Raw genomic sequence first — 12,928 nt, 5'->3', positions numbered from 1 at the left:
TCGCAGCTGGCGTCAGGCGCGATGAGTTAACACGCAGGACCGAAAACCACTGCTGCTGCTATCGCTCCCTTTGGATGCTGCCCTTTAAGGAGCTCGGCCAAACCAGAAAAGCAGGGCCTTTGTGTTTCAGCACACTGCAAAACAAGTCTCAGAAGGAACATATGAAATCAAAGCAGTTTCTACCTTTATGCTGGTTTTGGATTGCAAGCAAGAGGCCAAAATTCAGCCCTCAGTGGACGGACGGTAGCGCGCATTTCCTTCCCACTGTCATTGGAGGGGAAGTATGCAAGTATTTCAGGACTGAATTTGGACACATTGCTTATGCACATGCTTTCTTCCTCTTGATCTGCAGAGAACTGATATGATCCTGAAAAACTCATTATCCAAAACCTGGGGCCACTGAGCTCCAATAATTGTGGAACAAGGATGTTTCTTGTGGTTGGCTTGCATGGTCCTTCACCTATCACACTTGTGATTTGCAATTTTGTTACAAAAATTAAAAAATACTCTTCTAAAAGAACTGTCTGCATTTGAAACACTAGAAACATTTTACTAGTCCCAGATTTTCTTCAAAATACTTTTTTTACCTTTCACTGCAGACAAGACTTCTACTGATTTTGAAAAACATTTTGCCAGAGGACTGATGTTGTATCCAGATCTTGCAAATAAGACTTTATTATTTTGTTCTGCCCCTGGCTTGCCATTTATCTCAGTGGAATTCCCACCTGCTTCTTCCAGGTGCTGCCAACACAGATTCATAGGAGCTCTATTAACTTTTAAAGTGCTAGTTAACGTCATTCTAAAAAGCCGCTTGTTTTCATCTTACTGCCATCAGTCGAAAAAAAGCAGCACTCCTCTTTTCAGCAGCTCATTAAATCTTATTAAAATACATGCCTGCAAAATAGGTAAATTAACTCCACAAATCCGCTGTGACAGTGTCCAGCCTGCCAGCCATTCTTTTTTCATTGGGTTTTTTTTTTCTCTCTTTTCTTTCTTTCTTTTCTTTTCTTTTAGTAGCGAGCTACCAGACTGGTAAGAATGGATACATAAGTGCCGCTCTCTCTCTCTCTTTCCTCCCAGCTTCATTTAATTTGAGACTTTACTAATTCATGCAAAAGAGATTTGGTTCTTCGCTCCCTACATCAGAGTGACTCCACTGACATTTTCCTTTACAATAGCTCAAATAGAGGAAAATTAAGGCCCCAGATTTGTCTATCTTTAGGCAAAGTATTTCTGTTAAACCTAGCTAATGTATGCTAAATGTTTTTAGGTAATTTCACTGTCTTTCACTTTTCTTACATATAGATAGGTATTGCATATGTGTCAGCCAGCAGAACGTTCACAAAAGAGCAGCTTGTGTGTCTCTAGTTTGCAAAGAACAAATAAGAACCACTGATTTCCAAAGCAGCAGTTCTGATAAGAGTAGCTGATTAAGTGAAATACAGATGGAATAAAAGACTGCCATCTGCCTTCCTGTTTTAATTTTTGTGGTAAATTCTGAGAGCCTGTATCTCTCATTTATGCATATACACACATATGAATCATAGCCACAGGGCGAATGGGGAGTACATGAGCATTATTAATTTGATAAAACAAAACAAAACATGAAAAGAAAAAATAATTCCTTGTGTTATTTTTGAAGGGACCTTTATCTTTTGTTTGAACTTCAAACAGAGCTAATGCCAAGTAACCCAACCTTAATTTACCATGAAAGGCACTAATATCCAGTCCTTCACAGAAATGATCCACAATCAGCATTCCCTGCAGGATCTTTGCAACAGTCAGTGGAGATTTTTTGTTGCCGTTACCTACTTGTGAATATGCTTTACAATCAATTATTCATCCTGTCTCCTCTACCTCTACCGCCTTTCATCATTATCTCTGAAGAGGGAATCAAGATGAGAAACATAATGGCTGCAAATTCATTACTTTATAACTGTTATTCTCTTCTGTGACTCCCTTGACCAAAAGAGCACTTCACTCAGCGCTGGATTGCTCAGACCCTTTGTAACTTCTAAAATATTACTAACTAGCGCTCGCTCAGCTAAAGTTCAGGCTTATCAGGAGAGGATAGAAAAAAACGGGGAGACACCCGAGTTTAGTCACAGCATGAGCACCAGTGCTGGCGCAAAAGCTGCCAGATCGTGACTCTTGGTCATGCTGTTTCCCAGCATCCCATTTATACTGGCACCACATCTAGCTCCTCTGCCATCTCCAGTCTGGACTAGGGCCCTTCCTCTGGGAACAGCTGTGATTTAGGGGAGCAGGGAATTGGCTTTCCACCATGTAGAAACTGCTATCCGTAACTGAATCATGAGAGATCTGCTTCGTCTAACTTTATTCCCGTCACCGCCTATGCTTCAGTTTGCATAACTGCATGGTTACCCGCTAGCTATAAACAAGAGGAAGCCTTGTGAAACTCCTGGTTTGCATGCAAAGAAACACAGTGGTAGAGAAAGGAATATTATGGAGAATATTCTGTGTAATATTTCAAAATTATGGAGACCAGATTTATTTTTTTTTTTTTATGCCTTAAAGTTTAGGGCACTGAGATGTTTTGGCCAGAACCTAACATTCGTATTGAATTTTATTAAAAAACAGAAAGAAAAATGTGTATATTTCTGTAATTTTTAATCTAAGATGCAACTTGACACAACACCATGGAATCTTTGTCAGTTACACCAATTCCCCAATTAAAAGGAGAAAAAGATCACAACTGAGAGCAACCCTTTGCAAGCTCCTTAGGAAATGGCACCCAGCAAAGTGGTAACTGAGGATGAGTAAGAAACCTGGAGCTGGATGAAATACCAAGTACCTTATGGATAACGCCTGAGCTCAGCTGAAGAGAATGAACACGTCTCCCACTACAAGAGTGCAACAGTCCATTATGGCTTTTCATCTTTTAACTCCTCAATGTAACTAAGGTTATAGACCAAACTGCACAATCTTTCCTTAGGTGGCAAATTAAGCAGCTCATGTTTCAAGCTATTCTCTTTGCTGTGTCCAGTGCACAAAGGTCTTCCCTGGTAGTTGCTGTGGATGGGTGTAACCTAGTACGCAAGATAAGAAAAAGAGGCTCGGGCTTGCCGTGCTGTTTAAACTCCAAGTTTAATTGTATCTGGTTGCCGAGATGCACGTAGCTTTTTAAAACTGTAAATAGAGACTGGCTTCTCAAACAGTAGCTGCAGAAGCCTGCTGACAATTTCATCTGGTGACAGGAGCTAGTTTCAAAGAAGATTAGTCACTGCTATTGAGAATATTCATTGAGAACTCACTCTTTCTGCCTGCAGATTACAAAGGTTTATCAGCAGTCCCGCTAACCTAAACAGACTGGGGTTGTTTTAACCATCCAGTTGCAGCAGTTTTCTAACGTCTTCTGGACCCAGTTTACCACCAGCTTCTTTTAGCTGCAACAAGTTGCAGAAAGGAATATGACTCTTTTAAGACTGTTTTTAGCCAAGAAAACTAGGCTAAGGAAGAGCTACGTCATACATTAACTGGGATTTCCATTCAGTTCTAATTAGGCTGCATAAAAATGTCTCCAAACATATTTAACTTGTATGCAGTGGCATAATGTTCAAGGCTTAAAATTTTAATTTATGGGTTTGGGTGGGTGCCTGATACTTCTAATGTTTAATGAATCTGTCCTCACTTGGCAATTTGCCATTGGTGATCATAGAGTTTGTGCATGCCCCTAGGTATTTATATCTGTAAAATTGATAGTGTGTGAAATGTCTTATATTTGACAAAACATGGCTGTTTTATTTTCTTCTGAAATGACATAATTACTCCTGCAGGATATGTGGTCAGTTGAAGATTGCAATTTTTCATATTAAAGAGTTCTATATATTATTTCTGACAACCAATGTTTTATTTTTGTGAAAGATTCAGAGTGTGTTTAGTTAGTGGCTGTATTTTGTTTAAGTCTCACACTGGAGGCTCCCTGGGACAGGGGCTATCTTTGTGTTGTAACACAATTGAAACAATAACTTTAAAAAACTCTGTAAAAATGGGATTTTCCATTAATTGTACGGATGGTGATTTGCTAAAAATACACAGAGAAATTAAAGCAAAGTGGCACAAAAGCTAGTAAGAGTAAACACAACAAAAAATCTCTTAGTCTAAGTCCAAAAAGAAAGGAACAAGAGACAACAAAAAGCTCATGGATGTTAATAAAAAAAAAAGGGGGGGGGGGAAATCCTTTTGGTATTCAAGCAGGTCTTTTAAAATATCTTTATTTTTTCCTTTCAAAGACCACCAATGACATATTTAAGTAAAATTTCCACTCCCTTGCCAATATCTACTTAAAAACTACAGTGCTAAAAAAAGACAGGAAAACAAAATCAGGAAGGCATGCATATATGAAAATAAAACCAATCTAAAGTCCTCTGGATACAGTCTGAGGGTTCAACGCTGGTACAACAATAAGTCTTTTGAAGGGCTCCCAGTTCAGCTACAGTTAAGAAAAAATATGGTGTTGTCAACCCCTCTGTACTGCTCTGGCTTTTGTGGGATGAGCCACCATAAAAATTCAAAGCACCTACACTTTCGGTGTCTGCCCAGGTTCATCCAGCTGTAAAACTAAACTTGCTCATGTCCCTTCTAACACGGTTGCACTGACAAATCTAGCAAATCCAAGAGTTACTCTCTGTGCACTAAACAGTCTCCCTCGTATCCTCTAAGAAAGGAACACAATAATTTAAAGGAGACACCTTTTAGAAATGGCATATACCAGGCTATTTTTTTCATGATAGTTGCTAACCCTTACACAGGGCTAGTCTGGGCTTGTCTGTGAATAATTAGCAGGTAAAAGGGCTAGTTTGTTCTCACTCTAATGTACAGCAACAGTGAGTTACATTATAGCAAATACCCATTCTTAATGTCCACAGTGCCTGTTATTTTTGCTATGCTGAATCTCTTGTGTAAAACAGAGCAGAAAATAGGAGGTAGTGTCCCTCACTTGCTGTCTTCTTTAGAGTGTCAGGAAAGGTCTTATAAATCAAAGGTTTAGAGCTGCTTTTTCTAACAACTCTGTTTGCCTTCCTCTCTAATGCACTACTTCCTGAGCGTGATAGAGCCCGGGATATTTTTAACAGCTTCTTTCTCCTACATCTTCCTTCTTCTCCATAGCTCCCATTCCCCAGGGATCCTCCTTCCTTCTGGCTGGAGGACTGTCAAATTTGCTCAGAGCCTAGCAGTCCTTTTTGGAGGTCAGTTTGCAGGAGCACCGCTGCCTGATACGAAACTCCAGCTACACGGGCTGAGCAAACTAAGCTGACTGGCCTCACGTGTGTAGGCGTAAGAGTTTCTCTAAAGAAACTAGGCAACAGTCATTCGGTTTAGATCAGCGCTGATAACACATTTTCCTACGGAGCAGGTTTTTTATGGAAGAAGTTTGGTTTGTTAAGATGGAGACAGTTTGCAGGGGTATGGCAACTCCAGATAAACTTTTGAAAAATCCAAGCAGGCTTTTTGACCAACTTGTTTACCTGTTGGTTTGACACCCTGTGTGTCATGGCCACACAGCGGTCAACACTGTGCCTGTCTACTGCTGCTCTCCTCCCGGCCAAATCTATTGCATCATTTGCTACCTCTGTTCTCGGAGGCTGTTCTTAAATTTTCATTCAAGAGAAGTTAGCTTTTTTTTACTTTTTGTTATGACCTGCAGCAATTTTTCCTCCCAAAAAAAGTGATTTCCTTTCCCCTGATGCGAACCTGTCTGCACCGCTCTACTTTTGACCTTGTCTGAAAGTTTCTTTGCATCAACCTTAACATGCTTGTGGTCCCATATAATGGCTTATCCTTGGAGCTTTCCAGCTTCAATTTTATTACAAAGTTCTCTGTCCCGAGAAAACCTCATCTTTCATTTAACTTCAGTATTTAGCAAAGGTGTAGATTGTTCCTCAATGTTTAGGGTTCAGAATAACTGAAATTAAGATTGTGAACTTAACAACACCGTCATAATATCCGCCCACTGAAGTCAATATTCTGAATTAATTTGGCCTCTTTACCTATGGAATCTTTCTTCTTACACAGGTTCAAGTATTTGAGTTAAGCTTTCACTTAGACCAACACAAAGGTGATGGAGATTATTTGGCCTGACAGCTGTAACTTATTTATTTCACCCACTGTGCCAGTTTGGTTACCTTGGCAGAAAAGCAACCCATTTTAGCACGGCAAATGGGCTGTAGAAGTTGTATAACATTTTCAACCTCTGAGACAGTTTGGCAGCTTGAGCAGAGCTCAGAGATACTGATAGCACACACAGAAGGGGAAGATTACTGGTGTTTCTAGGCTGTTTCTGTTCACTTAATAAATGATTTAAAACTTCAAGGCTTTTTGTCAGATCAAAATTTCATCTAAGCTAAATAATTACGTGCAAAAGGAATATAAGAGAAAGAATGTATAATAACAGGCATGCTTGGCATCGGAGCTTGAAAGAATCCTTCAGTGTGTTCACAAAAGCACATGCAGACAGAAAAACATGCGCACGTGCAGACACACGTGCATATGCAAGCATACACTTCTTCAGGCTCCAACTGTCACACACATTTGTCTGAGGTTTTATGGGTCTCAGAAAATGCTACAAACCCAAATCAGAATACAGTGAAGGGATTCACATTTTTCAGATATTATTATTTTCCTAAAGTGATATATTCACTTTCTGAATCAACATCCTTTCCATCCCAAGGGCCTGTTATGAGGGGGGGGAAGGAAGGGAAGGAAAAAAAAAAGTAGAGAGAAGGCAGTGAAGACTCCAGTACTAACAACTTCATTTGAAACTGAGTGATATTCAAATTGTGATGTTCATACATATTTCTGTGCAAATTAGACCAAAAAAGAAACAGGAGATACACTGGAATAAGGATTATTTGTTAAATTCTACTGTAAAGAGCGGCTGCACGTTTGTGTCTCTCATAAGCTCCTCTGACATAAAATAACTAGTTTTTCTGGAATATTTCTGTTTAGTAAAGAGGTTTCACTGCTGAGCACAGCTTTTTTTTTTTCTCCTCTTTTTTCACTTCCCTCCCCCCCATTTCTTTTTGAGTCTGACGGTAGGATAAAACCTCAGTGATTAGCTTCGTTGCCGGCAACAAGCCTGATTCTTTAATGTAGCTGCTCTGCTCCTTAGCTTTGTTTTCATTATTATTTGCATTGTGCAGCAGATGACTAAGAGATAGTCAAAAGATCAAAGGTTTCCTTTGATGGTTTATATCATGGATCCCTGCTGTATTAAAAAGGATCTCAGGTCAGGACATTCTTGTTCACACGCAGATCTGAACAAGGGGCTGCACGGGGTGATCAAACTGGATGAAGGCTGAACGCATCCATCAAAGGGCTGACCACATTGGCCCAAACAGAAGAGAAGGTTCTACCTCCATAACCATGACATTAACTAGTGACAGATGTCTCCCTGTGGCTGCTGCTTTGATGTGTCAGGACTAAGGAGAACCAGAGAACACGGAGAGGTTACACTTTCCACATTACTCTAGAACTGTTTTATAAAAAAAATAAAATCATAATTCGTAATGACCAATTTCTGATATCCAGGGGGCTTTGTTCTTTACAGAAGAACACAGACAGGCCCATCTTGCGTAACCAAGCCACACATGTGTCAGGTCACAATATGTATCTCTTACACGTTGCATTTAATCTTGCAAACATTCGGTAAACAATAATAAACTAGTCATCACAGCGTCTCTGTGAAGTAAAGTACTATCATGCACAGAAGGGAGATGGAGATACTGAGACCAAAAAGGAAGGCCTAGTCTACAGAAGGTGGGCTGGTGCAGCTTGTCCACTTCCATGTTTAAAACCCCTGGCTGTAGGCTAAAATGATTTTGTCTGTGTGTTTGTGTTTGTGAGAGAGGGTGATGACATTTTTATACCGTTTAGGATATATCAGGCGAAGATTGCTTTTGCAGCAGGCCTGTCAAAACCCCCACACTAAGCACGACACTTGTTTAACGAGCATCGGCACTCCTCTCTTGCTAGGTATCTCACCGCTGCGCAGAACAGAGGAACCGCCGCTCTCCTCTGTCACCCATCCACCAGATAGAGCAGCCTGCCCTCATTTAGAAACCAGATTAAGCCCAGATGCATCTTGGTTGCAATTGCACGGAGCAGGGAAGAGACCGTGGCCCAAACGGTGTCAAGAGGGTATGAGACCAAGGAAATCCTGTGCAAAAGAGAGCCTACCCCAGTGCTAGGTATGGTCGTTTCCCTACCCCACAGCCCAGAGCAACATTTCCTCCAGGACAGGATTCGCGTGCTTCTGGGATTCCCATCGCATCAACCAAGATGCCGCTTTCTCCTGCACTGAAGAGACGTTTACTTGGAAGGGGTGCCCAAACAACCTACACCCATTTCCTGAGTAAAACAGAAAAAAGCAACAACAAAACCCCTTTTTATGTCAGGCAATTTTTGTTTACATTAGGACTTTTGCCAGGATAAGTGCTGTCAAAAATAATCTCATGCCTCTGAAGAATATTAATCTACCATTAAAAGCTTTAAGTGTGGACTTGCCCTAAATTTTACAGACCATCTCTAGCTGCCATTACTTGCAACAGCAGCACAGCTACACCTCCAGGGGTAGGATTCAGCTCTGAAAACATCATGCAAAGAGAGGTTTCTAACCTGAAGTAAGTGTTGAAGCCACTTGCCTCATGTAAGTAAGGCTTCTCTCTCATAGCAGTGAGCTCATGGCACTTCCATAGCTCTCATAGCACTTCCAAAGATGAGTTCATTTTGCCTAGCCTACCGTCTGTGTTATGATGCTACAGAGGAAGACCTGTTGACACATTTTGGTTGGGTATTTAGACATCGAAAGTTAAGCAAAATGAATCCCACCGTAACACATGATGGCTTTCCACTGCACAGCTGATGTCAGAGCTGGATTTTAGAAAGAATCTTGGCTTGTGGTTTTGTATTCCGTCAACAGTTCCTACTCAGATCATCCTAAATTGGTCTCCGTATTAGAAATCCACTGGGCTGAATTTACATTTCAAGTAGTATGCATCTGACAGTATCTTTGAGACAGCTTGTTGAATTGTGTTACATTCTGTGCCTTTACAAAACCAACAATAACCCCTCCCTGAACCTCAATGTAGTCGGCAGATACAAAACTAGAAGAATCTGAAAATCAAAGAGGAAGTTTAAAAAGAAAGCCCGTTGCCGAGTAGCTTTGTAGGAGTATGTGTAAGAAGGCATAAGTTCTTAAAAATGTGAAAAAGCAACCTTCTCCAGCTATCATCAGAGCCAGCTTCTACTGGACAATGGAGGATACCAAGCAACAGAAACCTCATGATCTGAGTGTTCTTATGAAGTACTGGAAAAATTAAACTCTTAATCTATAGACTGCTTAAGGGACCCTTTGTACTAATATCAATATTACCTGGATTAACCCCATAGTTACTTGACTTAAATTCCCCAAACTTGACGGGCTTACAGCCCAGGTTTTAACTGTTCTCCTTTCTACTGAGAAACTACCTGACACCATAGCATGTTTTTCTCTCTTCTCAGAACATCAGATATCCAGTTCCAGTAACAGAGAGTTATTTGTCTGTCAGTTCCAGCCTTTGACTGGTGGAAAAGGAGAGGAGATTCTGTTTTGTTACCAGTGGACTTTTGTATAGTGCCTTGCTTTCCAAAATGATCACTTTTTAAATGCCAGTTAGGAATCATGTTTCGAAACACTTACTCACAGCAGTGAATATTTATGTAATAGTTTTAGTGGTGGTAGCGTGGATGCTTGTAAAGTGGAAAAACGCCCACAATTTAGTCTTGGCGAGGTGTTTTTTTTAAAGGACTTTGTTGTAAGTCTCCTATTCAATTTCTTATCTAAAATGGAAGCATTTGCTTCATGACTGAATCTACTAGAAATTTTTAGATTAATATTCTCTATTTGCTGATGATGTATTATGAAAAGTAATAAGGCTTGTGAGCCGTATTCTGGTACACAGTATTCTCGTGGGCTGCTTTTTTTGTTGAATGTAGGCACCAGAGTTACACTGCTGCTTGCAGAGAGAATGCCTGGCAAAAACGTGAGGGCAAAAGCACATTTGTGTATGCACAGGCTATATCCCAGCCTGTCAACGACTTGAAATAACATGCAAATAGGTGCCAGTACATCTATCATTCTGTTTATTGTCTTTACTCACTTTCAGTTTGACTTCTCATACAATTCTGGCTCTAAGCAGTTGATAAACACCATTGGACTACTGGATTTTGTTTCCCACCAACATCACATCTTTATCTTTTGGAAAGGTTGATGAAATACAAACAGTATAAGAAAAACTTTACTGGCAAGGGCCTCTGCGTCTTGCTACACCAGAGCAATGTACTATGGTTGCTTTGTATCTGTTGCATAAAGTTTGCTTGAGTGACAGTCTGACAAATGGTCTTTTTAGCACTGAAACTTAAACAAGGAGTGGATTGAGTAAAATCACAACCTGGACTGACTCAAAATGACATATCAGGACCATTTTTCAGTGGTCAGTTTCCTGATGGTTGAATTAACTGCAGTTTTATCTTGCTCTGTATTAGCTGTTTTACCTCACTTTCACCAAATTGCTTTCTTATCGTCATAAACACTACTGAATTACGGTAAACTGCCAAAGTGGCAGAACTCTGTTATCCAGCCCATGGGTGCAATCGCTGGATTTTCCTCTCTCCGTTGTCTATTGTATTTGAAATCATCTCAAGAGAAACAAGCCAACAAAACCATATTTTATCTTGAATTGCACAAACTGTTACATACAGCAACAACTCTATTTTCATATGCCTGGATATAAATTCCATGGACAAATATATGCCAGACAAATATATGACAGAAAAATAGCTTTGCTCAATCTTTTGGCAGGTTTAGGTGGGTTTTAAAAACAAACACATTTCTGTACCGGCCTCTCCATTCATTTTGTAGTTGCCAAGATGACATCCAGAGGAGACTGAAGGAAAGGCATTGAGACTTTGACATGGATGGGTTGGAGGACCTTGCAATTTCTCTTTTCTGAGGGTAAGAAGGCTCACTGAGGAGAGGTGTGCCAGGGCAGGATATAATTTTCTCAAGTTAGGGATGAACTGTGTGTCTTAATCTTTTCCTATTTCAATGGAAGTACAAGGCACCTAGTCAAGATCCACCAAAAGATTTCACTGGTCAGTAACATGTGAGGGAAAAACCCCCTAAAGAACAGAATGATGAGCCCAAAGTCAGCCCCACAGCTTCTAGAGAAATGCAACAAAGAGTCTGATTCTCGAAAGGCCTGAAATTGTTACACTTTCCTCCTTAACTTCTTTGCAGGAGAAAGCAAGATCCTTCTGCTCAGGAGACAGAAAACCAGTGTCTAAAATTTGCCTTTTCAATAACTAAGAGTCACCATTGCACTAACTTTGTGACCAGTACACATGCATTGGTTTCCCGATAATCGCAGACCTGTAAGAACTAAACCCGTTTGCCACTGCTGTTACTGGAACACAGAAAGATAGAGATGAGTCAAGACAGCCTGAAAAGTATGCCATGATCTGATTCCACTGCATGCTCCTGAGCCCATCAAAACCTTTCTCCTGAAATACTCCGGATCTTCCCAAATTGTCCCTTTCAAAGACAAAACAAGAACCATAAAAAGTAACTAGAAGGCAAAACTCTTTGTGTTGATTGGAAGCTGCCACATTTTAGGAAATGGCACTTTGTGTCCCCAGCTTCCATTCCTTTCACTTGGCTTTAGCTGGAACACTGCTTCTGCCCCTTTCCCTTGCTGCAGAAGCTCAGAGCTAAGAGAAAAACATGTGTCCACAGGAAAAGATCAATTTTGCTTCTGTCAATAATGTATTGGGACCTGGCAGGAATAACTAAGCAGGTGTGTGTGGATGTGATTCATAAGCAGCTTACAAGAAGCTATCATTAAATGTGTAATAATAGCACGGTGCTGGCAAAATGAGACAACCAGATCAGTCAAGGATACAGGATTTATAGACCAGTGCTTTATGCAACATCCTTGAACTACGCTTTCCAGGTTGGCTCTCCAACAATCTCATGTTTGTAGAGGCAGCTCTGTCATATGGTACCCACATTTTCCTGGGATCTGAAAATACAAAGTCACCATAAAAGCTCCAGTAGCGAATGGGACAGGATGTTCTACACCCACCATTTGATATTTATCAGTGATCACTGGGACCAGAGAGGAAGTGGCGATTGAGAAACAGGGCTGCCTCGGCTGCTGATCTCCCCTTGGATTACAGCACTGGTGACAGGCAAAGTCTTTTTCAACAGGCTTGTGAGTCATCAGCAAACAAAAGAATTAGAAAGAGATCTTGTTCTTCTGAGGGGCTTGTCCCCAGAGATAGCAGAGAGTGGGACTGTGGATCCTACACAGACCGCCTTCTTTGCAGCACTTCACAATGATTCTTCCTGTGCATTTTCTAGCAGTACCTGTTTTTGAGCAGCAGAAACTGAAATCCAGCTGGTACAGATCAATAGAGTGTTACTAAAGCTGTGACCTCAGTAGACACGAATATGCATTCTTAGTACAAGTTCCAGGTGTGTCTCTTTATACCAGTAAAAGTTAAAACTGTGCTTAAAAATGAGTCAAGGAACCTTTGTATAAGCACTCAATTTACCTGCTCTGGTTCAAGTAGGAAATGTTTAATATCATTTGTGTTTTCTTTCTAAATACGAGGGTTTCTGAGCTGCCCCTTACCGTCTTTTGAAACAGAAAAAAATGAGCATCATTATTCTGATTTTAAGATGCAGGCACTTCGTTGAGCTTCCTCACTTTCAAGAGTGGGGGCCCTGAACGCAACCCCCACCGAGGGACCTGGCAACCTGTGCACAAGGCGGGCACGGTACGGTACGGTACAGCCCTGCAGCCTTGGGTCAGCCTGTCGGGAGCAAGCGCCTGGCCCCCTTGCCCAAAAGCTGCGCCGTGGCTTT

General features: G+C 40.9%; 1 protein-coding gene across 13 annotated transcripts in view; it reads right to left on the bottom strand.

The window, feature by feature from the left end:
- Nucleotides 1–12,928, bottom strand: part of LOC104323056 (potassium voltage-gated channel subfamily KQT member 1) — a 517,159-nt gene that overhangs the window by 130,300 nt on the left and 373,931 nt on the right. The window lies entirely within an intron of this gene.

The sequence above is a fragment of the Haliaeetus albicilla genome, chromosome 19, assembly GCF_947461875.1.
Source record: "Haliaeetus albicilla chromosome 19, bHalAlb1.1, whole genome shotgun sequence".
Taxonomy (NCBI): Eukaryota; Metazoa; Chordata; class Aves; order Accipitriformes; family Accipitridae; genus Haliaeetus; species Haliaeetus albicilla.
Note: the sequence above shows the minus strand (reverse complement) of the source record. Positions and strands in the feature narration are given on the sequence as shown.